The sequence below is a fragment of the Bos grunniens genome, chromosome 19, assembly GCF_055505025.1.
Source record: "Bos grunniens cultivar Pamir isolate PY7600 chromosome 19, Bosgru_T2T1.0, whole genome shotgun sequence".
Taxonomy (NCBI): Eukaryota; Metazoa; Chordata; class Mammalia; order Artiodactyla; family Bovidae; genus Bos; species Bos grunniens.
The window spans coordinates 4787179-4814805 of NC_141183.1; the positions used below are offsets into that span (position 1 = coordinate 4787179).

The following is a 27627-nucleotide window of genomic DNA, read 5'->3' on the forward strand; positions in this document are numbered from 1 at the left end:
TTAGGTGTGTGATGCTCAAAGCGGGGAGAGGTGCCCAAAATCAAAATAAATAGCCAACGGAAACAGGGAGCCCCTCCCTGGGCAGGGTAATTGCTCAGCATGAGCGTTAATCCAAACACATGAGAAAAATGGTTCCTGTTGAAGGACCCGGCAAGGAACACTCCTTACTGGAAAGGAAATGTGTTTACAACATTTTATTTGCTCCTTAGTTTCTAATGCTGCTCTGGCCCCGCGTCCTGTAAACAGACCAGCCTTTCCATTCTCCGGCGGTGCCAGCAGAGCTGAAGATGGAACACATGAGCCGGTGCCAGAAATCTTGGGCAACGGAGGTCTCGTAGCTACAAGAACCCACGCCCAGCAGGAGGGGAGAGCTGAGAGGGGAGCTTGTTGGGCGGCAGTGGAGGAGAAGGGTGTGATTTGAAATCTAGGTGTGAAAATGGAGAAAGGCTGCCTGGATTGTGAGATCAGAACTTTCCTCTCCCTGGGGGGAGAAAGCAACAGAAAGTTTCCGTGAACCCGATATGTCCGTCTGATAGAGTATCCTGCAGAGCTTCCTTGGTTTGTAGAGGCACTCAGCAGGTTTGGGAGAGAACTTGGCCTTGGGGAGAAAAATCTTGACCAGTATTAGGGTCACATGAAGCTCACGTGGTCTTGAGGGGCCCCAGGAAGTGGAATCACTGTCCGAGGGCCAGTATCCCGGGATTATCATCTGTGTTCTTCGCTGGAACTCAGTTCTAGACCGTTAAAACAAACCATGTAGCTGAAAGAGCTTGCCAGAGCTGGGGAGATTGTTCACGTTGGGGAAACGCAGACGTTGCGGTGGAGCTCGCAGCTGAAGTCTTTTCCCACACAGATGCAGAGATCTCGTGAGCCCAGAGTCGTGGCAGACAGGTCCCAGCATAGAGCTAAAAGCCCATGTTTATTGAACGCTGTGTCCCTGGCGTCATTCTTTTGCCACACCTGGAATAACTCATCTAAACCCTACGAAGCCGCTCAAAGATGAGGCTAAGATACCCCCCAGAAGTGTCACTGCTAGAGCTCAGGTGGTGCCGTAAGGCAGGAAGCTGGGTTTCTGAATATGTGCATAAAAAGAGCATCCTGCTTCCACAACTGCCAGCGCACATCCTCCTGAGAAATGAACAGGGAAGATGCCTTAGACAAAGCAACGGAGATTCCGGGCTGTTTTGTCACAGCAGCCTGCCGTGACTGATACAGTTTGCACAGAGAAACTGTGACACTGTCCTTAGGGCAGGGACCTTACAGGATGTGCTTTAGGGCAAGTCATTCAATCTCCCTCACCTAACTCTCATCACCCATGACAACAAGGTCTTAATACCATCTCACAGCGTTGCTGTGAGATTCACGTGAGAAGCATTGCCAAGAGCTTTCAAACCCTATCGCCCTGTAAGACATTGGGCTGTATTCTTTTCTTTTTTTGGAGTATAATTGCTTTACTCTGTTGTGTTAGTTTCTGATGTACAATGAACAGTGAATCAGCTATATGTGTGTGTTCTCCCCTCCCTCCTGAGCCTCCCTCCCACCCACCCTGCAAGGTCATCACCCAGGTGAGCTCCCTGGGCTATACAGCAGCTTCCCACTAGCTCTCTCTGTTACACATGGCAGTGTTTATGTCAACGCTACTCCCTCAATTCACCCCGCCCTCCCCCTTCCCTCCCTGGGCCCACCTGTCTGTTCTCTGCGTCTGCGTGCATTATTTTCTGAACTGCTTGGTTTTGCTTGGCCAAGTGTCTTATCATTTCTTGAACGTTTGATATTGGTCCTGGTGACCAGAGCCCACAGATGACACCCACTTCATCCAAATTCTAACTTTACTCATCTGTGTGAAGAAGAGGGGGTGGTCTTTGAGTTCTTCTCTTCCCCAAAACAGAAACTTCTGCCTCTCTTTCTGCTCCCCGCCCCACAGAAAGGCTGGTTAATCAGATGACAAACGGGAGCAGTGTCTTCTCTCCTTGGGTCTGCTTGCTCTAGAGTGATGTCTCTTTCTCTGCTTTCTGTCCTCCAATGTTAAGCCCTTGGACCTAGGAAGGACCATTCCTCAGGAGTGTGTGCCCTTGGACCTAGGAAGTCCATCCCCTTTAGCAGGGAATCTGGTCACCATTGTCCAACTTCTCTGTTGCTGGAAACATTCATGATGGGATGGAGAGCAGGCAGGCAGCACCATCCACCCAGATTCTCCAGGAGTACTAACCGTGAGTTTATTTGGCGAATGCAATTGATGGTTTTATATGTGCGGTTCTTGTCCAACCAGACTGTAAGATCCTAAAGGCAAAGGACACCCCACGTGTCTTGTGCTTTTCTTCCATTTCTCTCCCTATTAGACACAGAGAAATTCTTTAGAAATTCTGATCTAAACTTCTGATTTAAATTTTTTCTTTCCTATCTTAAAAATCACTCTGCATGCATGCTAAGTTGCTGTGGTCGTGTCTGACTCTCTGTGATCCTATGGGCTGTAGCCCACCAGGCTCCTCTGTCCATGGAATTCTCCAGGCAAGAATATTGGAGTGGGTTGCCATGCCCTCCTCCAGGAGATCTTCCTGACCCGGGGATCAAACCTGTGTCTCTTATGTCTCCTGCATTGGCAGCAGGGTTCTTTACCAACAGTGCCACCTGGGAAGCCCCTAAAAATGGCCCTAGCTCTCAGATAACTGGCAAAAAGCAGGCATATTCTATTTCAAGAAGAGATTCTGCAGAAAAACCAACCAATCAAGGAACAAGCACAGTTTTTCTGCTGTTCAGGAAACACTTTATTGATTAATAGGCAGTCAAAAAAACAAAAAAACACCAGGCAAGTTTAGTGGGACATACAGTAACAGATCATGAATACAGAAAATCAACTCCACATCTTCCTTGTATACCTACCGGGTAAAAGCCATGAGGCTACGACTCAAGACTTCTGAACTGCAGGTCTCCAGTGACCTTGGCTTTGGCCAGGGACCCCAAAATGCTGATCGCCCTTTCCTTACCATACCATTTTTTGTGTCATTTACTGTGCTTATTCTGAACTTGTTTTAAACTTTTTTTCTCTCAATACTCTGTTTCTCTCATAAAAGCAGAAACTGGGTCACCTCTTACACTTTCAAACTTATTCTTTTTGGGGTCCCTAGCCAATGCCAGATGCTTTAAGAGAATGTGACAGAGTGGGAGATCACAACCGATTGAGAGGGAATAATAAACCCAGGAAGGCTTCCTAGAGCAGGCAGCATTTGAAACGACCTTTAAGGATGCACAGGATTTCAGTAGCCTGGCTGCCCAACATAGACTCATCCAGGAAGAACTGCCAGAGGATTAAAACTCATGCTGAGTTCAATCAAAAATCACCACTGGAGTGTGAAAGGAGCTTTCCTAATTAAGCAATTCCAGAACATTTCCCAGCTCTTGACCGCATGAGTAGTAGTGGGGAACTGCTATATCCGGGTGGGCTGGGACCAAGTCTTCTCCACGGATGGCTAGCAGGGTGGCCTAGAAAAGGGCCTTGGGCGTCTGACATGGAGCAATGTGCATTGGTATGCTGTACCCCACAGCGGGTGGGTATCAGGGACCACCATCAAGGAGACCTGAGTACCTGGATCTCTACCTGAGTACCTGGATCTTGATCTGGATATCTGGATCTCTACCTGAGTACCTGAATCTCGATCTGGGCACCTGGATCTCTACCTGGGCACCTGGATCTGTACCTGAGTGCCTGGATCTCTGCCTGGGCACCTGGATCTCTACCTGGGCACCTGGCTCTCTGCCTGGGCATGTGGATCTCTGCCTGGGTACCTGGAGCTGCAGCGCTTCAGACTGAAGATGTTTCCAGCATAGGGTAAAGAACATGCCAGCTAGTTTGGTTCCGCTGAGGCTCATTCTTGGAAACTGGAGAGACTGGGTGTCTGTCCATCCCCTGGGGACTGGATATCTCCACGGGTTCTTGGCCTTACCCGATCAACAGCAATTGATGACAGACCAGACAAGAAATTCAGGCAAGCTTTATTCGGGCTCCTGCTACAGCAGTGGGCAATGAAAACAAGTAACAGGCCCCTTGCTTGTTCCCCAAGTGGAGGGAGCTGGCTCCTTCCATGGGGCGAGGGCAGGAGGCAGGTCCAGGGGTCAGGCAGAGCGGGGCCTGGGTGGGCAAACCTGGGAGGTGCTGTGTGCAGGGGACACGTGCAGGACCCTGCGTTTGCTCTCCACACCCTGCTTTTGCTCCAGATGCCTCAGAAGTGGCAGTTGGCTTTTGAGCCTTTCTGTTATGTTACTGTCCAGCATTTGCCCCAGCTGCACATCACAGTCATGTCTAGTCCTTACCGTCTCTCTGTCTTTTGTTGCTGGAGGAGATGCTGTCTAGGTACAGCAGTGTCCCAGGTCCCAGCCAGCCTCACGTGGAGAGTGACAAGCCCGGTCAGTTCACCGTTGGGCATTTCAGGCCGAAATCACATGTTCACTGTGAAAAACTTAGAAACCAGGAGGTCTGTGTCTTTTTTTCCAGTGGTGGTGGTGATGCTTATTTTAATGAGAGGCACGAGCTTCGCCCAACTGCCTGGGACCTGACTTCTGAAGCGCTCAGGGCGGAGGAGGGAGGAGACCCCCCAAGGACCACCTGGCGGGTTTGCAGCCCCAAGCCATGGCCACGGTAAACCCCCTGGGCAGCTGGAGCCCTGAACACAGGCGCCTCACACCCAGGACAACAAGGCTTCCATGGTGTTTTCCCCGCCTCGCTGAAGCCCAGGGCTGAGCTATCGGAGAAGGTGGGAGCTGGGGGGTGGGGGCGAGGGGGCAGGCAAGGAGGAAGGAAAGAAGAAGGAGACGGAAAAAATCCTTTTAAAAAAACCCTTCGACAGAACCCGATAACCTGGAGTACACGGTGATGGGTGCCGGACAGCATACAAATGCCAAAAGGCAAGTCCCAGGCCGGGCCAACGTAAGGCTCAATATTTGCCTTTCCCTGAGCAAGCTAATAAATCCCCTATAGTTTTAGCCACGCAGAGCTCCCAGTTTTTATTTATTGGTCAAGACGGCAGGCAGGTTTTTTCTCTGCCTCCCAGTCACCCCGGGCAAACAGCGGGCCCCCTCCCCCTGGCCTGTCATCAGTCTGTATGTCTATTTGCCTTCTCCTTCGACAAACTCTTGCTCGGTGCACTGACAAGTACAAACGGCTTTGAAGGAGTCGTTGGTAATGGACTTTCTAAGACAGCCCTGTCTCTGGCTGGTGTGGCCGAAGGCAAAGCAAGAGTTACCCGTCAGCCATGGGCTGCGTCAGACAAGGCTTAGAACGGGACACACAGGAGGAGAACTTGGAGGACCATTAAGACCACCCCCTTCCTCTCCCATTTTATTGATGGGAAAAACTGAGACCTGGAGAAAAAGGCTTGAGTGACTTATACATGAGCTTGGAGCAAGCTGAAATCAACCTGGGGACTGCCCTGGAGGTCCAGTCATTAAAACTCTTTGCTTCCATTGCAAGAGGTGAGAGTTCAATCCCTGGTCAAGGAACAAAGATCCCACACGCCATGAGACGCAACCAAAAAATAAATCATCAGATAGACAAACAACTGCTGGATACTTTTTAAAAACTTAAGGGAAAAGGAAATTAAGGCTAGGACTTGAGCCAGAGAGAAAAAAAAATAGCAAAATTTTTAAGTCATGAACTCTATCCTTCCATATGGCAACTGTGGATGACATGGCTAGAAGGGGTTTTGGGGAACGTGTGATGTGACTCCCTCATTTTACATGGAAAGAGCTGAGAAGTGGGACTTCCTGGGACAAAAACTCAGGTCTCCTTGTCTCCCTCCTCTCTGCTTTTTTATCAGCGTAAGACACACAGCCGGACCCAGAAATGAGATGCCTTTGGCTCACTATCGGATGAAGAAATTGACACACGTGGATGAAGTACTCCTTGGAATTCTGCTGTCCCCCCTAAGGCTGAACATCATCCAACCTTCTCTCCCAGGTCTCTCTCAAGCTGCCAGAAAGGCTGCCTCCCCCACGGCCTGCCCATCCCGCATCCGATGCTGGAAACGGGATTCCTGCACTAGTCGAGGGTAGATCTAGATCTCTAGACCACTTCAGGCTCTGGGGATCTGGGATTCGACGTGGATGAGAAGAGAAGAAAAGAGGGGAAAAGAGGAAACTTCTGCTTTTGGCACCACAGTGGGACTTCTTCTGGAACCAATGACCACATGTGGGGTATAAAAATGAGGGAAACATCTGAAATGAGTCCTTTTTAAAAAAAAAAAAGAACAATGACACCCCAGGAGCTGGCCAGTGTTCCTTCAACAGCAGTGAAGGCACGGAAATTCAGGACAGAGGGAAAGACACACGTGCAGGAGGTTGGGTCTTTATCTCGACAGGTGTGCAGTGACAGAGTCTTTTCTAGATGCTTGCGTGCTCATCTCTACCCTAGTAGGTGATGACCTCCGTACACCCCTGCCCCCCACCGGGGCCACCAAACAAGATGAGCAGGGTTAGATGAGATGCTTAAGCCTGTCTTTCAGCAGAAGAGATAAAGCCTTGATCCTCTGACAAGAAGCAACAACTTCAGGATGGCATGCGCTCCCGAAAGCCTGGCTTTCACTCACCTGGGAAGAACCTGTAATTTGCCTTCTGGTTGTTCCCACTTGTCGAGAGCACCCCCAAACTGTGGCTGGCGCAACCTCCTTCTCTCTCCCCCACTACCACTACCAAGTTCCGCTGCCTTATCCCAGATAAAGCCCGTGTCTGGAAAGGGAAGGGAATTGGGGGAGGGGAGTTCCGAGTCAACAGCATCTGAGCTGACCTCGAAGGTTATCCAGGAGACTTCAGACAGAAAGCACACACTTCGGCCCAGTTTACACGCCCCTGATATTTTACGGGACCCTAGAGGTCAAAGGAATTTCAGGAAGTCTTCCAGCCAACTCCTTCACTCTCCAGACAACACCACCCCAAGAGTTTTTAGCTCTTAGTCTGTCTAGCTAAGATGCAGAAATTTTCTTCTTGGCTCTTATTTTATACAAACGTGTGACACACACACACACACACACACACACATCCCACAGTCTATTTTCCATTGTTTCCAGTGGCTGTATTATTTTTGTTTCATCATGAGCTGTTTTGTTCTCAACAGAAAAGGTTCACTTCATCAACAGGACTTGGGTTTTGTGGGGCCCCATCTATGGTCCGGACACACTGGAAAGAAGGGGTCCTCTAGAAACACCATCAACTCTGGCCGCTGGATAGTCTGTAACGAAGCACGGTGTTCTGACGTGGACTCCGACTGCCCCTCTGGGAGCTGATCACGCATCTGTGTCAACAGAAGACGTGTCCGTGTTCTGCTCCTCCAGACGTGCACCTGTGTGCAATCCAAACCGAGAAGGTGAACGTGGGTGACGCCAGCCTTCAGGATCCAGCTCCCTGCGAGGGCCCCTCCAACGCCCTAGCATCTTTACAGCCTGAAGAATTTCTGCACAGACCTGCATCATGTTGGAGCCTGTGGGGCCAGACCCCACACACATACAATGAGGAGGGATGCTCTTCCAAGGCTGCTTGTACAGCAACATGCAAACACCAGCTTTTTCAGAAGGAGCAAAATGTAAGATCAGTAGACTTACGTGTAGTGAACTTTTTGCTCTATATCCAGCTGAGAAGTGATGGAGTAAGAGAACTGCTGAGTCCGAAGGCTCAGCAGACGTGGGAGGTGGCGAGAATAAAAGAATGCAGGAGAAAACCCTCTGGTTTCCAAGGACTGGTGGGGGATGGTCTGAAGACCAGGCACCAGCAGAAGAAGTTATAAGGTCCACGGTCACGGCTTCCCCTTCAGCTGGAGGTGGCCTCCTGTTCACACAGGTCAACACACACAGGATTCCTCAGGCCGAGGTTCTTTGCCTTCTCTCAAACATCTTCTTAAATCCAGAAGCTCCTTTAGCCTCCAGAAAGCGTGTGTGTGTTAGTCACTCAGTTGCGTCCAATTCTTTGCAACCCCATGGACCTGTAACCTGCCGAGCTCCTCTGTCCATGGGACAAGAATTCTGGAGTGGGTAGCCATTTCCTTCTCCACGGTATCTTCCTGACCCAGGGATCAAACCTGGGTCTCCTATGTTGCAGGCAGATTCTTTACCAACTGAGCCACCAGGGAAGTCCATTCTCCAAAATAAGACTTCTCATTCCAATCCAGAGCACTTGCCTCTTAAGAGAAGGTCCCATCTTAGCTCCTTGGGGTCTTCATGGTTACACTGAGGTTCCTGGTGGGGACTGTGGGCGAGAGGAACAGTTCTCCACCTGTCCTGCCTCCCAGGCCTGTGGACAAAAAAACAGCAACACAGTGAGACTCTGCATTCTGTCCTTTCAATGGAGGAATTTGAACAACGAACATCACCTTACTGCCTTTAATCCAGAATGTTCTAGCTACTGAATAGAACACTGTTGTTGTTCTTCAGTTGCTCGGTCGTGTCCGGCTCTTTGTGACCCCAACAACTGTAGCCTGCCAGGCTCCTCTGTCCATAGCATTTCCCAGGCAAGAATAATGGAGTGGGTTGCATCTCCTTCTCCAAGGGTATCTTCCCAACCCAGGGATCGAACTCACATCTCCTGCGCTGGCAGGCAGATTCTTTACTGCTGAGCCACCTGGGTGGCCCAACGTTCCTTCAAGCAGTATTTTAGCTAAGGCAGGGAAAAGGCCTGTTTATACTGTTCAAGTTTCCTTTGCAGCTCAGATGGTAAAAAATCCACCTGCCAATGCAGAAGATCCGGGATTGATCCCTGGGTTGGGAAGATGTCCTGGAGAAGGAAATGGCAAACCACTCCAGTATTCTTGCCTGGAGAATTCCATGGAGAATGGAGCCTGGCAGGCTATAGTCCATGGAGTCAGAAACAGTCGGACATGACTAAGTGACTAACACATACTGTTCAAGGAACTCTGTACACTGAATCCCTGTCTCCAGTGTACAGGGATCAAGACCATCCCCATGGAAAAGGAATGCAAAAAAGCAAAATGGCTGTCTGGGGAGGCCTTACAAATAGCTGTGAAAAGAAGAGAAGCAAAAAGCAAAGGAGAAAAGGAAAGATATAAGCATCTGAATGCAGAGTTCCAAAGAATAGCAAGAAGAGATAAGAAAGCCTTCCTCAGCGAACAATGCAAAGAAATAGAGGAAAACAACAGAATGGGAAAGACTAGAGACCTCTTCAAGAAAATTAGAGATACCAAGGGAACATTTCATGCAAAGATGGGCTCGATAAAGGACAGAAATGGTATGGACCTAACAGAAGCAGAAGATATTAAGAAGAGGTGGCAAGAATACACAGAAGAACTGTACAAAAAAGATCTTCATGACCCAGATAATCACGATGGTGTGATCACTGACCTAGAGCCAGACATCCTGGAATGTGAAGTCAAGTAGGCCTTAGAAAGCATCACTACAAACAAAGCTAGTGGAGGTGATGGAATTCCAGTTGAGCTCTTTCAAATCCTGAAAGATGATGCTGTGAAAGTGCTGCACTCAATATGCCAGCAAATATGGAAAACTCAGCAGTGGCCACAGGACTGGAAAAGGTCAGTGTTCATTCCAATCCCAAAGAAAGGCAATGCCAAAGAATGCTCAAACTACTGCACTATTGCACTCATCTCACACGCTAGTAAAGTAATGCTCAAAATTCTCCAAGCCAGGCTTCAGCAATACGTGTACAGTGAACTTCCTGATGTTCAAGCTGGTTTTAGAAAAGGCAGAGGAACCAGAGATCAGATTGCCAACATCCGCTGGATCATGGAAATAGCAAGAGAGTTCCAGAAAAACATCTATTTCTGCTTTATTGACTATGCCAAAGCCTTTGACTGTGTGGATCACAATAACCTGTGGAAAATTCTGAAAGAGATGGGAATACCAGACCACCTAACCTGCCTCTTGAGAAACCTATATGCAGGTCAGGAAGCACCAGTTAGAACTGGACATGGAACAACAGACTGCTTCCAAATAGGAAAAGGAGTACGTCAAGGCTGTATATTGTCACCCTGCTTATTTAACTTATATGCAGAGTACATCATGAGAACCGCTGGACTGGAAGAAGCACAAGCTGGAATCAAGATTGCCAGGAGAAATATCAATAACCTCAGATATGCAGATGATGCCACCCTTACGGCAGAAAGAGAAGAAGAACTGAAGAGCCTCTTGATGAAAGTGAAAGAGGAGAGTGAAAAAGTTGGCTTAAAGCTCAACATTTAGAAAACGAAGATCATGGCATCTGGTTCCATCACTTCATGGCAAATGGATGGGGAAACAGTGGAAATAGTGTCAGACTTTATTTTTCTGGGCTCCAAAATCACCGCAGATGGTGACTGCAGCCATGAAATTAAAAGACGCTTACTCCTTGGAAGGAAAGTTATGACCAATCTAGATAGCATATTGAAAAGCAGAGACATTACTTTGCCAACAAAGGTCCGTCTAGGCAAGGCTATGGTTTTTCCAGTAGTCATGTATGGATGTGAGAGTTGGACTGTGAAGAAAGCTGAATGCTGAAGAATTGATGCTTTTGAACTGTGGTGTTGGAGAAGACTCTTGAGAGTCCCTTGGACTGCAAGGAGATCCAACCAGTCCATTCTGAAGGATACCAGTCCTGGGTGTTCACTGGAAGGACTGAGGCTGAGGCTGAAACTCCAGTACTTTGGCTACCTCATGCGAAGAGTTGACTCATTGGAAAAGACCCTGATGCTGGGAGGGATTGGGGGCAGGAGGAGAAGGGGACGACAGAGGATGAGATGGCTGGATGGCATCACTGACTCGATGGACGTGAGTCTGGGTAAACTCCGGGAGTTGGTGATGGACAGGGAGGCCTGGCGTGCTGCAATTCATGGGGTCGCAAAGTGTCGGACATGACAGAGCGACCAATCTGTACACTGAATCATTGCTGGGAACCCTCACACAAGCCTTACCACTACACCATGGCTGATTTTAAAAACCAAATACAGCTCAGAAGAACAGTTCTGGACAGTTCTGTTTTTCAGCTTGTGAGCCATGGGGGCAGGAGCATGGAGGGGTCAGATCACCCAGTTTTTACAGATGAAGAAACTGAGGCACAGAGGGACCACGCTGCTCCGTACAGGATGACAGGCACCTGGTCCTTAAGCCTGAGGGTCACTTCAGCTGGAAGTTCCCCCTGCTTTCACAGGTTGCTGTTCAGTCGCTCAGGTCTCTGACTCTCTGCAACCCCATGGACTGCAGCACACCAGGCTTCCCTGTCCTTCACTGTCTCTCAGAGTTTTCTCAAACTCGTGTCTATTGAGTCCATGATGCCAACCCACCATCTCATCCTCTGTCACCCGCTTCTCAAGAGACCCTCAACAATAAATTAGGAGATGATCCAGAGTGCATAGGGGAGGAAGTGGAAAAATACGATGTAACGCATTTCCCTTCTGCACTGCAGACTGTAAATGTGTGAAGATGGACTTGGACTTACGCTTTCCTCGCTTCCCACTCCCCCACCTAACTCCCCGTTTCTGAGCCACAAATACACTGAGTACCACGAAATGCCCTCAGGGGACTTCCTCATCTTAAAATTGCCGAGACCCTCCCTGGTGGCTCAGCTGGTAAAGAATCCACCCGCAATGCAGGAGACCCCCCTTTCAATTCCTGGGTCGGGAAGTTCCTCTGGAGAAGGGATAGGCCACCCATTCCAGTATTCATGGGCTTTCCTCGTGGCTCAGCTGATAATGGATCCGCCTGCAATGTGGGAGACCTGGGTTGGATCCCTGGGTTGGGAAGGGATCTTTCCAGGATCAAACCTGGGTGTCCAGCATTGGCAGGGGGATTTTTTGTTTAACCATCTGAGCCACCAGGGAAACTTGAACAGTATAAACAGGCCTTTTCTCCCCCTTAACTAAAATACTGCTTTTAGAAGCAGCATTGGGCTTCCTAGGTGGCTCAGCAGCAAAGAGTCCGTCTGCCAACACAGGAGATGCGAGTTCAATCCCTGGGTCGGGAAGATCCCCTGGAGGAGGGAATGGCAACCCACTGTAGTGTTCTTCCATGGAGAATCCCCCTGGACAGAAGAGCCTGGGGGGCTACAGTCCATGGGGTCGCACAGAGTCGGACATGACTGAGAGTCTAAGCCCACACACAGTTACGAATGCAGATGAATCTGGGCTCCCCCATCTCTGACTCCATCACCGCCAGCCCGTGAGAAATCACCTGCAAATCTGCTCGTTCACAAGCACCATGTGGGATGAGATGCTGAGAAGGCAGACAGAAACCAGACAGGCACGCTCCGCTCCTGTGGGCCACAGCAGAGAGGCAACAACTGACACAGCTGAGGCCGGAAGGACCTCAGCATCAGAGGGACATGCATGGACTCTGGGTGCAGGAGGACCAACCGGCCCCTCTGCCCCTCCATGGTCCTGTGAGGTCACGGCTCAGCCTGGCGCGAGGGAGCTCTCCTTCCTGGGTGCTTGGGCTAAACACCAGGTGGGGATGTGTGGGCTGCGATGAAGCCAGAGAGAGGGGTGCTGATGGTCAGAGATGGCAAGACGTTCCCATAAGTGCCTGGGGGAGGGAGAAGATGCTTCAAGACGTTTGCCTGCAGGAGCACTGTGGAAGGAGAGAGTGTGCAGGCAGGAGTCAGCTCCCCAAAAGCCAGCGCAGCAGCCTTCACAGAGGCACCCTGGGGCTCCAGGCGGCCAAGAGGGAGACCGGAAGTCTCTCCCTTCCGACACTCCCTGGGACCCCGAAACGCCCCCAACAGCCCCAAAGTCCTGCTAAACTTTCTGATTTCCACATTTCCCCTCCTCAGACACCAGCAGCTGTCTGAGCTGAACCGGAGAGGACCAGGGAGAAGGCCTTTCCCCAGGGAGACGCACAGGGCGAGCAAATGAATTGGCAGCTGCCGGTGAATCACTCAGGGACTTCCTTCTCGTCTCCGGGCAACCGCACGCACTCGCACCGGGACATTAAACACAGAGGGGAACGTCGGGAGGCATGCGCAAAACAAAACAAAAAGCCAAACACACCACGGCGCCCCCACCGCCCGACTCATCCTAACCCCACAGACCCAGCCGAGGGGGCCGAGGGCTGGGGACGGGAGGGTGGAAATGAGAGCCTCCACCCAGGGGAGGAGAACGAGGTTAGGACCAGCTCAGCAGAGCCGGACACACCCTCGCCCCACACCAAACCCTTCTGGGTCGAGCGTTCGTATTTGGCCAAAGACACACCTCTGTTAGCCTAGAGAAAGGCACTGGGCCAGCAGATTAGCGGGCACCTGGAGATCTGAAAGATCACTTAGAAACCCAGATGCGGGGGCGGGGTGGGGGGGTTAGGAAGCTGACAGTGGTTGAGACGCCTGTTCGGCTTCCCTGCCTCTCCCCCCAGCATCATTCTCCAGGTTAAGGCAGCTGCTAACTCCAGGGTCGGGTCCCCTCCCCACCTGCCTCCACCCCGCTCCCCAACCCCCGCCACCGACCCGGGCTTTTCCCATTCGAATGTTTTCCTGCCCGTTGCTATGGCCACTAGGAGCTGGTTAGACAGGACTCCAACACGCCGCCTTGCCCTTCAGACCCTGCCTCTCTGAAAACACCCAGGACAGAAGGAGAAAGCATGTTAAGAGTCTACAGGTGGAAAAACCCCTGGAGAAAAACTGGGGACTGGGAAAGGAAGAAGAGGGCCCCTGTGAAAGGCTGAACGCGTGTGCATGCAAGCTCAAGTTGTGTCTGACTCTCTGCCACCCCATGGACTGTAGCCCTCCAGGCTCCTCTGTCCTTGGGACTCTCCAGGCAAGAACACTGGAGCGGGTCGCCATGCCCTCCTCCAGGGGATCTTCCCGACCCAGGGATGGAACCCACATCTCTTGCTTCTCCTCCGTTGGCAGCCAACAGGTTCTTTACCACTGTGCCCCCTGGGAAGCCTGACGTGCTGACTATCAGCCCCCAGAGATACGTCTTAATACCCCTGCAACCTGTGAATGTTGTTACCTTCTATAGCCAAAGAGACTGCGCAGGTGTGAGCAAGTCAAGGATCTTGAGAGGCAGAGATTGTCTTGGATGACTGGGGGAGAGGGGACACGTATACTCACAAGTGTCCTAATAAGAGGGGAGCGGAGGGGGGTGTGACACAGAAGAAGGACCAGGACGTGTCACGACAGAAGCGGGAAGCTGGAGGGAGTGTTTCAAGGCAGGAAGCAGGAGGCAAGGGAAGCAGGAGGTCTCCAGAGGCTAGAAAGGCCAGGAAATGAACCCTTCCCGAGAGCTTCCCGAAGGAAAACAGCCCTGCCGACACCTTGACTTCCACCCAGTGAAAGTGGCCGATGAAAGAGACTGTGGGAGAAGGGAGTGTGGTTTCAAGCCACTGCGTCCATGATGACCTTCTTGCACCATATAGGAAACTGAGCTTGTCAATCAGGGCATGCACCGTCTGCTTCCCCACAGACCTAGAGAAGAGGGTTGCTGGCTGCTCTTGGTTGGGGTTGGGGGGCTGGCACTGGGATGAAGTCCAAGGCACTGGAGGATGCTCAACTACACCCCTGGCCTCCAGCCTCGAGAAGCCAGGAGCAGCCCCACTCAGTGTGACCACTGAAAACATCTCAGACACTGGCGTGTGTCTGGCATTGGGAGGTGGGGGATGGGGAACGGCAGAATCCCTCCCACAGACAATCACTGCCCCTGAGGTGCAGCCCTTTCTTGACTTCGGCTGCACCTGAGAATCACCTGGCAAGCTTTTCAAAACTCCCATGCCTGGGGCTCGGCCCAGCCTGGGGAAGCTGGCATCGCTTAGGGCGGGACAAGGCAGCAGTTAGAGCCGTGCTGCTGATTCCGATGGGTGGCGGGTGTTGAGAACCGCTGCATGTTGCAAAGGGCCAGAGAGCCCAGAGGAGAGAAGAAGAAGAAGGTAGCGATACACCTGAGTCCCAGCGACAGCCAGGACACAAGACGCCCCGAGGCAGAAACCGCACAGGCTCACCAGGGCAGACCTGGGAACGCACATCCCAGCTGCCAGACGGGTGACTGGCTGGCATGGAATTCCTGGTGGCTGTGTCACCTTGTTTCCCATCGGAACAGGGTGGACGCCTTGCAAGAAGGTGTCTCCCAGGAATAACCACACAAAGCCTCAGCCTCCTCCGCTCATGAAGCCAGCACAAAATGAGCCGGCTCCCACCCAACGCTATAAACATGAACTCACGGGACAAGAAGCACCGTCTCGGTAAAAACGGTGATCCTGCCTGGGGCCGGTTTAGGAGCGGGGAGCCTCCATTCTGCATCCAATTGGTAAACTCCCCAGGCACCGAGACCAGAATCCTCCCACAGGGATGCACTCTGGAGACTTCACGTCTCGAAAGCTGTCCTGATAATAAGCTTGGCTGGCAGTCTCCACCCGGGTCAGAGAGGAAAGGGAGGAGAGAATCTAATGAGAAACCAGCTGCTGAGCAAGAGACAGAGCTGAACAGGTTGATGCTCTGACTTCTTGCAAAGAAGGATGCGGTCACGTGTAAGTTCTCTCTCCTGCTGGGACCGTCTTTTTCCTTCATTATTTCATCCCCAGCCTGCCTGGCCGAAAGGCTGAGCCAAGCATTTCCTTATTTCCTTTGGCCAAAATCGCAAAGTCCAGGATGTCACTGGGGGAAGCAGAGGGGAGGAGGAAGAGGAAGGAAAAAATTTAAAAAGGAGGATGGGAAGGAGGTGAGGTGGGAAAAGAGAGAGGAGTGGAGGACAGAGGAGCAGGGGACAAGAGAGGCTCACAGCTACAGGATGAATAGGTCCCACCCGTGTCAGCCCCACCGGGCCCCCCGGATGGGAAGATGGGTGACAGGTATGCGTCGGGCTCTCTTAGCAGGGGCCCCCAACCTGCAGGATCGAATGCCTGATGGTCTGAGGTGGAGCTGATGCAACAAAAAGAGAAATAAAGTGCACAATAACTGCAACGTGCCTGAATCATCCCCAAACCATCCACCCACCCAACCTGGGTCCGTGGAGAAACCGGCCCCTGATGCCAAAACCACTGTCCTACAGGAGAGGCGAACTCCCTGTGGGTCTTTAAGAGGCGAAGGCTCAGGGGGATGGAGCCTCCCAGCTCCTGCTCTTCCCTTCCCCGGGATTCTTCCAGTCCACTTCATGCACCTGCTTGGAACAAAGCGGAGAAATCCAGTCGCCCTGCACCAGGGCTATCAAAGAGGAAAGGAGCTCAGGGGCCTGGTCTGTCCCCAGAGACACTGAACAGATTCCTGGGCAAAGAATCTAGGGCTTTGGGGCTCCCTTGGCCATTTCCAAGGCTCCCACATTCCCTTCCTACATCCTGCCCTTCCCCACAGAGTCGGAATGCATCTCACTCTTAACTAGAGCAACTGAACTGAACTTAACTAGAACCTCTGGGTTCCCTCCAGCCTATAAACCTCGTGTACTAATGTCCCGACTCTTGCAAACTCGTTGAGAAATAAGCTTTAGGAAGCTTCCAGATGTTCCGCTTGCAGGGCGGTATTTCTCTGCCTCTGTCGCCAGGGGTCCACTCACAAGGCCCAGTAGCCTGCCTGCCCAGGTGAAATCTGAGGGCCAAGAGGCACCGCCCGGGGGTGGGCGGGGAGACGCCATTTCCTGCAGGACCACACTCAACCACCGTGTTCATCCGCTCCACCCTTGCAAAGACACGACCTCCTACACCCCGTGTGTTCTTGCACCACCCCACGCCCCATTTCTTTCACTCTCCCCGGTGAGCCCTGCATCCCTGGAGTATGATTCATGCTGTGCGAACACCTCCGAGCGACAACAGAGAAGCAAGTCCGCAACTCCCAAACGAGTAAGCTTTGTCCTCTGTGAGCATCCACCGCACCTCTCCCTTAAAACTCTCACTGGACAGCCCCTGTAACGGAGCCCGGGACCCAACAACACGGGGCGGCTCTTCCACGTGAGATGCTAAGTCAACACCAGCAGAGACGTCTTAGGAGCCGGACCGGCCAGAAGAACAAGGGAATGGCGTTCGTGACCTGTCAAGGCCCCCGCGGTGCTGGTGGCCTCTGATCTCTAGGAAGCTAACTGCCAACGGGCAGCCTTGTACACACACAGCCACGCACACACCCTTCCCCACACGCACACCCCCGAGGGATTCTTTGCACAAGGTAACGCGGTGTCCCTTTGATGCTCGCCGGACGTGTTCCCATTGGGCAAAAACCAGACCTCAATAAAACCGGGCATTATCAAGAGGCCGCTGGTGGGCGATTGCGCCTGCCTGTTATCTCCGTGGCCCTGGGCGGGGCGCTCTGTGGTTCTCCACGGAAAAGCATTAACTTCTAGGTGGATCAAAGACCCTTCCGAACCGGCCGACCCGGATCTCTTGTTTATCCACAGGGGATTGTTCCCCAAGATGGACTTTAAGATAACTGGGACCCCAGTCCCAGACTCCTCTGTCCTCTGCTTATCTGTCACCCAGTATGTCCCTCGGGGGCCGCCTAACGGCCAATCACAAGGGCCTTCTGCTCTCTCGCTTTTCCAGGTGGCCCATTTAACAACAGAGTAGGGGACTGGCCCTGCTGCAAGCTGGGGACCTGGGGGCAGAGAGACACCTACTTTGGGGGGCAATCTCTCCATGAATCACACCAGGGAGGGGGTGTTCCAGAGAGCAGGGTGTTTCCTACACTCTTTCCTCGAGAGTGAGAGACCGACGGTTCCTAGATGGACAGTTCCCCACACTTGGCCCCTAAAGTCCCTGGTTGGACTCTACCGTCTACCCTGATGTTCAGGCGCCCACGATCCACCTGCGGGAGGACCCAGAGGGACCCCCGAGCCAGTCTGGTTCTGGACCTCCCATCGGCCTGGAGAGGAAGAGCACGTGTGCTTAAGGGCAGCAGGTGTGGCGGCCTGGGTGCCTCCCCTCCGCCTCGGCTCCATGCAGGTCTGGCAGCTGCCCGGGCGGCCAGGTTATTCTTCTTTCCATGCACAGCACCCAGCTCAGTGTGCAGCCCTGACAAGGCACACGGATGAACAGAGGAGGGAACCAACAAGTGAGCTGCCTGCGGGCTGCTCAGTGGCAGGCCTGCGCGCTAAGTCGCTTCAGTCACGTCTGACTGTTTCGCCACCCCCGGTGAACTGCAGCCCACCAGGCTCCCCTGTCCATGGGATTCTCCAGGCAAGAACACTGGAGTGGGTTGCCATGCCCTCCTCTACGGGATCTTCCTAACCCGGAGATTGAATGCTGCGTCTCTTACATCTCCTGTGGCGGCAGGCGGGTTCTTTACCACTGGTGTCACGTGGGAAGCCTCGGTCCCACCAACAAAGAGGACTCCAGGAAGCACATAGCCCTGGAGATGCTTCACTTAATGATATGGAGTCAGATCGAGGTTCACTTTCAGAGTCCCAGGCACGCCACCTGCATCCTCTGTAACCCACCTGCAAAGCAGGAATTACACTCAGACTGCCTCCCCGGTGGGGGTGCTATGAGGACTGAGGCTCAAAAAGTAGTGTTTGCCTTTATTACCGTATTTCCCTAGAGCGTTGTCTCTATGAAGGAATCTAGGGGACCTCCCTGGTGGTCCAGTGGCTAAGACTGTGGTCCCAACACAGGGGGCCCGGGTTCAATCCCTGGTTGGGGAACTAGATCCCACACGCGGCAACTACAGATTCTGCAGCCCCAACGGAGACTCGGCACAGCGAAATAAATATCAAAAAAAAAAAAAATCCAGGTAGCACGTTTTCAAAGGCGGAAGAAGCAGCACGTGCCTTGGTTACACCCCTGGTGTGGACCAGACGTGAGAGGCGTCTGAAATGCCAGCTTGATCACCCATCACTGCTTTTCTCCTCCTTTTTTAAATCAATGAAGTCGTTTCTGGCATCAAGAGGAACCCTTACCTCTTTCCGTATTCCCTCATTTGCCCCTAAAAGCCTGAGGACTCCATGTGCAGGGAGTTGGCGAGCGAGCCAGGGGTCACGAGCTGCTGATAAGAGCTGTTTCCAGGGGAGCCCCGCAGCGAACACGGCCACAGACAGTCCAGGGGCTGCACGCTTGATCCCAGCCCAGCTGAGGCCACTGGGGACCCCAGCGTTGTCATTGTTTAATCGTGAAACGTACAGACACTTGATGGCTCGGTGGTAAAGAATCCGCCTGCAAAGCAGGAGACACAGGAGACTTGCGATCGATCCCTGGGTCGGGAAGATCCCCTGGAGAAGGAAATGGCAACCCACTCCAAGTTTCTTGCCTGGAGAATCCCATGGACAGAGAAGCCTGGCGGGCTACAGTCCATGGGCTCGCAGAGAGTCGGACATAACTGGGCGCGCACGCATGGACGGATGAATGTGCAGACACCCTCTGCCTTTAGCTTGCACCTCTTTCCTTGCGTTTCTCAGGCTTTTCACGCGTGTGCCGTCTTCCTCAAACCCCTGCCTCATTCCCGTTAGAGACGCCACAGCCTGGAGAGCCAACCCAAGTGGCACGGCTGTCCACGGACTCTGCCTAGCGTGCCCCAGGCCCGGCCCAGCCTGCACAGCGTGTGATGCGGGTGCTGAGGGGATAAGGAAGCGGGGTCTCGGCACCCCACGGCCACGGCAGGCCGAGGCTGCCACCCAAGCCTGCAGCTGGGCTCCAGGAGGGGCTGGGAGGTCAAGCCGCAGGCTCACAGGACAGGCCACCCACACGGCCCCGCCCCGCTCTGGCCCTTGGCCCTGCCTTGGAACAGTCTGCCACGTGGCCTCCCTCGGGGAGGCCGAGAGGACGAAGGGCTGAAATCAGGGGCGAGGAAGAGCCCCATCTCCCTCTGTGCACCAGAGACCCTTCCTGGGCAGGGGGGCGGGGGCGGCATGTCCCCCCAGCTCCAAGTCTGAGGGCACTGGGCCTGCGATGAGCCGGGGCCTCCCTCTCCTAAAACCCAGATGTGTTTCCAGGGTTTGATGGAACCTGAAAGAACCCTAACCTTCTTCAGTTATTTCACACTTCTCTAATTAAAGATGCAAACTGGATTTTCATGTTTGCAGAGAGAGCTTTGACCGCGAGTGTAGGCAGCGGAGCAAAACAGGAAGGATCTCTTTCGTGTTCTCCTTCTCTGTCTTCCCTCTAAAAGTACAGGGACACAGGGGGAGGGGAGCAAACAGGATCTTGGCAGCCTGGCCTCCAAGCGCCCCTGGAGCTGGCCTGCGTTCTGTTGGAAGCTCTTCTCTTTTCTTTGCTCCCAGAGACACCAGTCCTCATCCCCGTCAGTTGCGCAGGGGTGGAGGTGGGGGGAGCTGGGTGAGGCTCTGGGAAAGAGAAGAAATGGGCAAAGCCCAGGTCCTCTGGCTTAACTGCCCAGAAGAGAGCCCGAACGCCTCGTCTGGGTGGAAGGCAACGGTCCCAGCTTCCTTGGCACGGTGCGACTCGCCGGAATCCAGAGCCCCGGCTGGCAGAACAAGGGTGGACAGTGGAGCCGGCCGGAGGGGGGGCGGTCTGGGCGGGAGGGGGGAGGGCTCTGTGAATCACATAAATTAGAGACAGAAGGGATGTCAGGCCACCTTCACTTCCTTCCTCCCCTAATGGGAATTATCTCATTAGCCCTGAGCTTCCTAGAGGCTAACTTTAAATGATTCCTGTACCGGGGGCTTTCAATCCACAGCCGCGCCACCCGACCCCCCACTCAGTGCTCCCCTTCCCCATCAGATCTGCTCTAGAAGGGCTCTTAAAGGGACAGCAGTCAAAAGACACCGGTTCAACCTATTTAACTCTGAATGCTTTGCTCCAAACATTTCATCCGATGTTAAGTTTTGCCCTTTCAACCTTTACTTCCACTTACAGGAATTTATTATAAGAAAACGGTCATGGAGGGACTGCCCTGGGGGTCCAGTGGTTAATTAAGACTTGGCCTTCCCAATGCAGGGGGTGCGGCTCAATCCCTGGTGGGGGAACTAGGATTCTACACGCCTCACGGCCAGAAAACGACAACATCAAGCAACGACAGTGATACTGTGACAAATTCAATAAAGACTTTAAAAATGACCCACTTTCAAAAATCTTATTTAAAAAAAAAAAGATAACAGTCATGGACACAGTTTCGTTGTGCTGTGTTAGCGGCTCAGTCGTGTCCGAATCTTTGTGACACCAAGGACTGTAGCCCGCCAGGCTCCTGTGTCCATGGGATTCTCCAGGCAAGAATACTGGAGTGGGTTGCCATGCCCTCCTCCAGGGGATCTCCCAGAACCAGGGATTGAACCCGAGTCTCCTGCACTACAGGCGGATTCTTTACCATCTGAGCCACCAGGGAAGCCCCAGGGACATGGTAACAGGTCAATAATGACACAGCATATGCCCACCTCCCCCAAAAAACAGACATATTGGAATCTCTGGGACCTATAAATGCTACCTTATGTGGCAAAGGAGCCTCTGCAAACGGGATTAAGCTAAGGATGTTAAAAAGGGGACATGGCCTTGGACTACCCGGGTGAGTGCTAAATGCAATCACAGGTATCCTCACGAGGGAGGAGCAGAGGAGCATTTGACTCGACGGGAAGACACGACAGGATCACAGAGGTAAGGGTGGGGTGACGTGGCTGCCGCTCCAGGTGGGCCCACAGCCTCCAAAAGCTGCGAGAGGCCGGGACCATTCTTGCCCCCCACCCCCAACTCCTCCCTGCCCCCGGAGCCTCCTCAAGGAGCCAGCTTTGATGACAACAACCCGAGATTTTAAGACTCATCAACCCAAGAATCCTAAGACTCATTTCAGACTTCTGGCCTCCAGAACTGCAAGAGAATAAATGTGTGTATTAAAAAAACAAACAAACACCAAGTTGATGGTAATTCATTACAGCAGACCCAGGAAACTAGTACAGATATAAATAAAGTTCTTGCTACCAGGATTGTAGGATTGTATGAGGGCTAAGGGCGGTTTGATCCCTTTCTAGGAATGAAGATGGAGGAACTGGAGACAGTTTAGCAGAGAGAGATCAGACAGAGTCAGAGAATCTGTATGCAGGTCAGGAAGCAACAGTTAGAACTGAACATGGAACAACAGACTGGTTCCAAATCGGGAAAGGAGTACGTCAAGGCTGTATATTGTCATCCTGCTTATTTAACTTATGTGCAGAGTACATCATGAGAAACGCTGGGCTGGATGAAGCACAAGCTGGAATCAAGATTGCCGGGAGAAATATCAATAACCTCAGATATGCAGATGACGCCACCCTTACGGCAGAAAGCGAAGAAGAACTGAAGACCCTCTTGATGAAAGTGAAAGAGGAGAGTGAAAAAGCTGGCTTAAACCTCAACTTTTCAGAAAACTAAGATCATGGCAAATAGATGGGGAAACAAGGGAAACAGTGAGAGATTTTACTTTTCTGGGCTCCAAAATCACTGCAGATGGTGACTGAAGCCATGAAATTAAAAGATGCTTGCTCCTTGGAAGGAAAGTTATGACCAACCTAGACAGCATATTGAAAAGCAGAGACATTACTTTGCCAACAAAGGTTCGTCTAGTCAAGGCTATGGTTTTTCCTGTGGTCATGTATGGATGTGAGAGTTGGACTGTGAAGAAAGCTGAGCGCTGAAGAATTGATGCTTTTGAACTGTGATGTTGGAGAAGACTCTTGAGAGTCCCTTAGCCTGCAAGGAGAGCCAACCAGTCCATCCTAAAGGAACTCAACCCTGAATATTCATTGGAAGGACTGATACTGAAGCTGAAACTCCAACACTTTGGCCACCTGATGTGAAGAACTGACTCATTGAAAAAGACTCTGATGCTGGGAAAGATTGAAGGCGGGAAGAGAAGGGGACGACAGAAGATGAGATGGTTGGATGGCATCACCCATTCAATGGACATGAGTTTGGGTGAACTCCGGGAGTTGGTGATGGACAGGGAGGCCTGGCGTGCTGTAGTCCATGAGGTCGCAAAGAGTCGGACACGACTGAGCGACTGACCAGGGTACAGCAAAGGCACTAAATGATGCTGATTGCCCTATCAGGAGTGCCCTCTGCAGTCTCGATCCTCAGTCCTCCTTTCAGTGAATGCATGAAACACCACAAAGCAGCGAAACTAAGAACGAGATGATCTGCGTCTTCAACAGCTATTTGCCAAGCACCCCGCTTGCTCACTGAACAGCGTCTGATAATCCTGTGTGCCTCTCCTCTTTGCTGATAAACCAGAACAGCTCATACGGCACCAAACATCAGCACCCCAATGCCCACGTGGCCTGCAACCAGACTCTCTAAACGTGCAGTCGGAAGGTCCCTCGGGGAAAACCTAAGCAGAGAAAGGCAGAGAAGGCGGGGGAGCCTTCTGCAGCAGCCAAGGGCAGGCTGGCTGTTGCGGCTGGAGCCCAGACAAAGCGCGTCCACCGGGCGCTGACTGATGATTGGCTGTGGGAGAGGCCCCAGGGGCTCCTAAGTCACAGGTGGGTGCCTGCAAGTCACCCTCCCAGGGGGGCTCCGGCCTCAGGCCCTGCCTCACCGCGAATCACAGATAGCACCCCAGTGTCTCAACCCCACGCTGGGTGGCCCTCGCCCCACCCATCGCACCCCTGGAGCCTGTCCCATGCTTGGTGATCTCAGCCGGCCTCACACAAACCCTGTCAAGGAGGCGGGACAGGTGTTACGATCCCCACTTTCCAGACGGGGAAACTCTGCTGGAGCTGCTGCATGACTCGCTCAGGGCCACCCAGGGAGTACAAGCCCCAGGGCTCCGTCCACAGCCCAGGGTGACGGTGACCCCAGCCTCCCTGTGTGCCGACCAGGACTTTGGGGCTTTAAAAGTTGCTGCTGTTTAATCGCTCAGTTGTGTCCGACTCTCTGCAAACCCATAGACTGCAGCCCGCCAGGCTCCTCTGTCCATGGGGTTCTCCAGGCAAGAACACTGCAGTGGGTTGCCATTTTCTCCTCCAGGGGATCTTCCCGACCCGGGGATGGAATCCGTGTGGACTGCGTGGGCAGGCGGGTTCTTTACCACACCACCACCTGGAAAGCCCAGGGCTTCACACGAGTGGCACCAGACAGCAAGGGGATGGCTCCTCTGCCTGGGCACTGCTGCTTTTTTGGACGCTGGGAGCACAACTCCCTGAAGTTCCCCCCTATTCCCAGTCTATCAACCTCTGTCCTCCGGCTTGAGGGCGGGAGGAGAAGGGCACTGCCTTTGGAGGCGGTGGGGGGAGGCAGGCATGGCTTGTGGCAAGGCAGTGCTGCCCCTAGGAGCATGACGCACACTCTCGGGACCGGGGAGGTGAAGCTGTGCACCGTGTACTTTGCTGAGCACGGAGGAGAGAGAGGCGAGAGCAGAGCTGATCTGAACGCCTCACTGCCTCGCTCGGCTCACAAGCCAGGACACTCCCACGGGCCCCGGAAGCACCCTCTGTTTCCCTAAGCTGTGCCCAGCAGCCTCCGCCAGGGTGGGCTGCTGCAGAGCAGAGCGCAGCAAGAAGAGTCCCCCTCTTCTGGGGTCACAGGGCAGCCGGGCCCTAGATCAGGGGGCACCCCGGGAGGTGGCAGAGCTCCTCCTCCATGGGGCCCCTGGATGACATCGCCCACACCACCCACAGCCATGCCCAGCAGGCCTGGCTGAGCCGGCAACCAGATCCCCCGAGGTGGCAGCCGCAGGCGGGGCGGGGAGGGCCCCGCAGGATGCCCGGATTCGGGCCAGTTTCCCGGCCGTGGTTTCCCCTCACCTCGCCTCATCCTCCGTGGAATCTGTACCCCGAGGGGCCCCTCAGGAGAAGCTCTAGGACTAAGAGGTCCACGGCCTCTTCTGCACACGGGGTGAGGCGGGCAAGGAGCCTGAAGCAGGGAGCAGACAGTGTGGGAGCCATGAGCAGTCAGGCGGCCCGCGGCAGGTTCCCATGGCACCCTGACTGGCAGCGTGAATAGCTAACCGCGCCCCAGACAGGTGCTGGCGGCCTGGCCTTAGGAGTGCTCGCTCAGAGCACAAGCTGATTCACTTCCCCCTGTCGGCTCCGGCAGAGTGAGTCAGCGGAGCTTCGCACCAGCTCCGCCACCTCGGCCGAGGAACACGCACGCCCGTCTCTCTGTACCACCTGTTTCCCAGGACTGCGGGGCCCCCTGCAGCCAGCCCTCACGGTTTAGGGCAGACAGCGTCCCTGGTACCTAGCCTCCAGCCCTCCCGCTCCCCGCCCCACGCCCGGGACAGCTCAGTGAGTCCAGACCGCGACCCACCAGGAGTCCGGAGGGAGAGCCTGACAGGTGTGCATCCGGGCCCGAGGATGGGTGAGCTGGCGCCACCTTTGACCTTTAACAGCCCTCTGCGACCTTCCCAACCGTCTTTGGAGATAGACTAGAAGTGGAAAATTCCAGAACTGATGAACCAAAGGGCAAAACCGTGAGGCGACGTCAGCTTCCCTCTGGGGAGTAACAGGGACTGAAGGTGTGAAACCGAGTCCCGGGGATGTTGACATGCTTCCTACTTGCTACGTCAAGGGGGAGGCGGCACTGGCCACCGAGGCCACGATTCCGGAGGCTCCTGTGCTGGCTCTGGAGTAAACCTTTTAGGAAGAATCACCCGGAAAGACATCCGATAACACTCACCCAGGGAAAAGAAACTCATACATCTCTGGGTCATCTTTTTGTCCCCACTCATGTATGGTCTCTCCTACAAAATAATTTTTTTTTTTGTAATTAAAAAGACAAAGTTAAAGAGGGAAAAGGAAAAATATGAAAATAAAACACACCAGTTTTAAAAAAAGAAAAGAAAGAAACCTCACTGAAATAGTTTGGGGATTTACATTTTTTTTTTTTTTTCATTCTCAAAAAGTCCCTCCCACTACCTGGTTTCTAAAACAGACGGTAAACAGAGATGACATCAAATTGGGCAGCGACTGGCTCTCCCGGCCAGGGGCTGTCCGCAGGTGTGAGACTGACAGATTGAGCAAAGATGACACCGTTGCTATCCTTAGAAGATGAGAAGCACGGAGGAGGAGCAAGGAGCCCTGGGTGTGGGGGGAACCCGACACCCTGCACTGCTGGCCTTCTGGGTAAACTCGTTCGTCTAGATGGGGGGCCCCCGAAGTGGGGCTCCCTGTTGGGGAGTTTTGTTTACCCCTCACCTCTCAGGTATGGTTAGCTGAATCACGCCCCGAGGGCTCCGAGAGCTCGGGCTGCACGCTGTCTGCGCTCCACGGAGCACTCCGGACTTTCCAAACTGCATCTTGAGATCCGCTGGTTGCCGCCACGGCTTTGGCTTGACCCCTGAAGGGAGCGAGGTGCTTTCCCCGCCACACACACGTCCCGCACATCGCAGCTGTGTCCCTGGCCCCGAGCAGACCGAGGCCAGAGGGGAGGGGACAGACTCCACCCCTGGCGGCTGGCTCGGGGGACAGCATGAGTCATGAGGCCTGGCCGGTGACCGCGATGTCCTGGGGTGAAGTGGGAGGCCTGGGGGATGCGGCCCAAGGCAGGGGCCAGAGCCACAGTGACTCAGACTGGGGCCCCCGGGGGAAGTTCCGTCACTGCATCCTCTGGATGGCTCCTGTGCCCCTGGGTGAGGTCATCCCCAGGGCCGCTCAGAACTGGGACTTGCTCGGTTCTCTGTGAGCGCCTGGCTTCCCTCTCAATCACAGTTACAGCAGGAATTATCATTTTAGCATCCACACCTCTCTGCTACCTGCCACACACACACACACACACACACACACACATGATGGATGGACCCAGGCAAACAGCCTGTCCTCCCCCCATGGCGTCAGATTTTTTCATCTGTAAAAACAGGCCTTTCTCCTGATGATCTCAGGCAGGAGCCTCCAAGGCTCAGAGGTGGTGAGCAGACTGCTCACTGAGAGGAAGTCTGCTAGATCCATGAGAGTGGGTGATATTCTAATATTACTGTTTGTGACTACTGCTCCACGGACCCGGCCACTGGGCCATCTGCCTTCATCTCCCCGGGCCACTGGGTCTGGAAGTAAAGGAGTCCAAGGTGATGGGTGAGAAAGTGTCTCTAGGGACTTCCCTGGTGGTCCAGTGGTTAAGAATCTGCCTGCGCAGGAAGAGGGACACAGGTTTGATCCCTGGTCTGGGAAGAGTCCGCATGCCGCAGAGCGACTAAGCCCACGGGCCTCCAGGACTGAAGTCCGGGAGCCCTAGACCCGAGCTCTGCAGCAAGAGAAGCCACCAGGATGAGAAGGCCCAGCGTGGCAGCTAGAGAAGAGCCCCGGCTCACGGCAGCTAGAGCAGAGCCCGCACAGCAGGGAAGACCCAGCACAGCCAGGAGACCCAGCACAGCAGCTGCGCCGGGCGGGCTCAGTAGCCGCGGCCCGTGGGCTCAGCTGCCACGGGGAATGTCCCCAGACAGTGGTGGAAGCCAGTGTGCCCGCACTGGCAGGTGGATGCACACCCACTGTGCCCCCAGAGACGTCCTACACCCGCGTTTTTGGGTTTCCTTCCCATTCAGGCCCCCAGAGAGCATGGACCACAGGTCCCCGTGCTCCACGGGAGGCTCCGCTTAGTTACCTCTCTTATCCAGAGTACCAGTACTGTGTGTACTGACGGAGGTCAATCCCAGTCCTGTGATTTCTTCCGTTTCCTTTATTTCTCCTCCGTCACTACTAGTCTCTGCTGCCCAGTCTGCGGCCTGCCCGAGTGACCCACGGGGGCCCCCCCACAGGGATGATGGGGGGTTTGACCCCCGCGCGAAGTCCCAACCCCAACGTGAGGGCCTCTGCTGAGTGAGTCGGGCACAGCTGTTGAGACTGAGCCCCTGGGGGCGGGCTTCGGCTTCTGCCGTGGCTCCCAGCGCCCTCGG

The 27627-nt window shown here is 53.6% G+C and overlaps 1 long non-coding RNA gene across 9 annotated transcripts in view; it reads right to left on the reverse strand.

Moving 5' to 3' along the window:
• Positions 1 to 2741: 2741 nt before the first annotated feature.
• LOC147350980 (uncharacterized) overlaps positions 2742 to 27627 on the reverse strand; it is a 162085-nt gene continuing 137199 nt past the window's right edge. For 6 of the 9 annotated variants that reach the window (XR_015147114.1, XR_015147115.1, XR_015147117.1 and 3 more), the window contains one exon: positions 2742 to 8271. This is a non-coding gene — a long non-coding RNA (uncharacterized LOC147350980). The remainder of the gene's footprint in view (positions 8272 to 27627) is intronic. The other 3 variants (XR_015147120.1, XR_015147121.1, XR_015147122.1) reach the window with 1 other exon arrangement.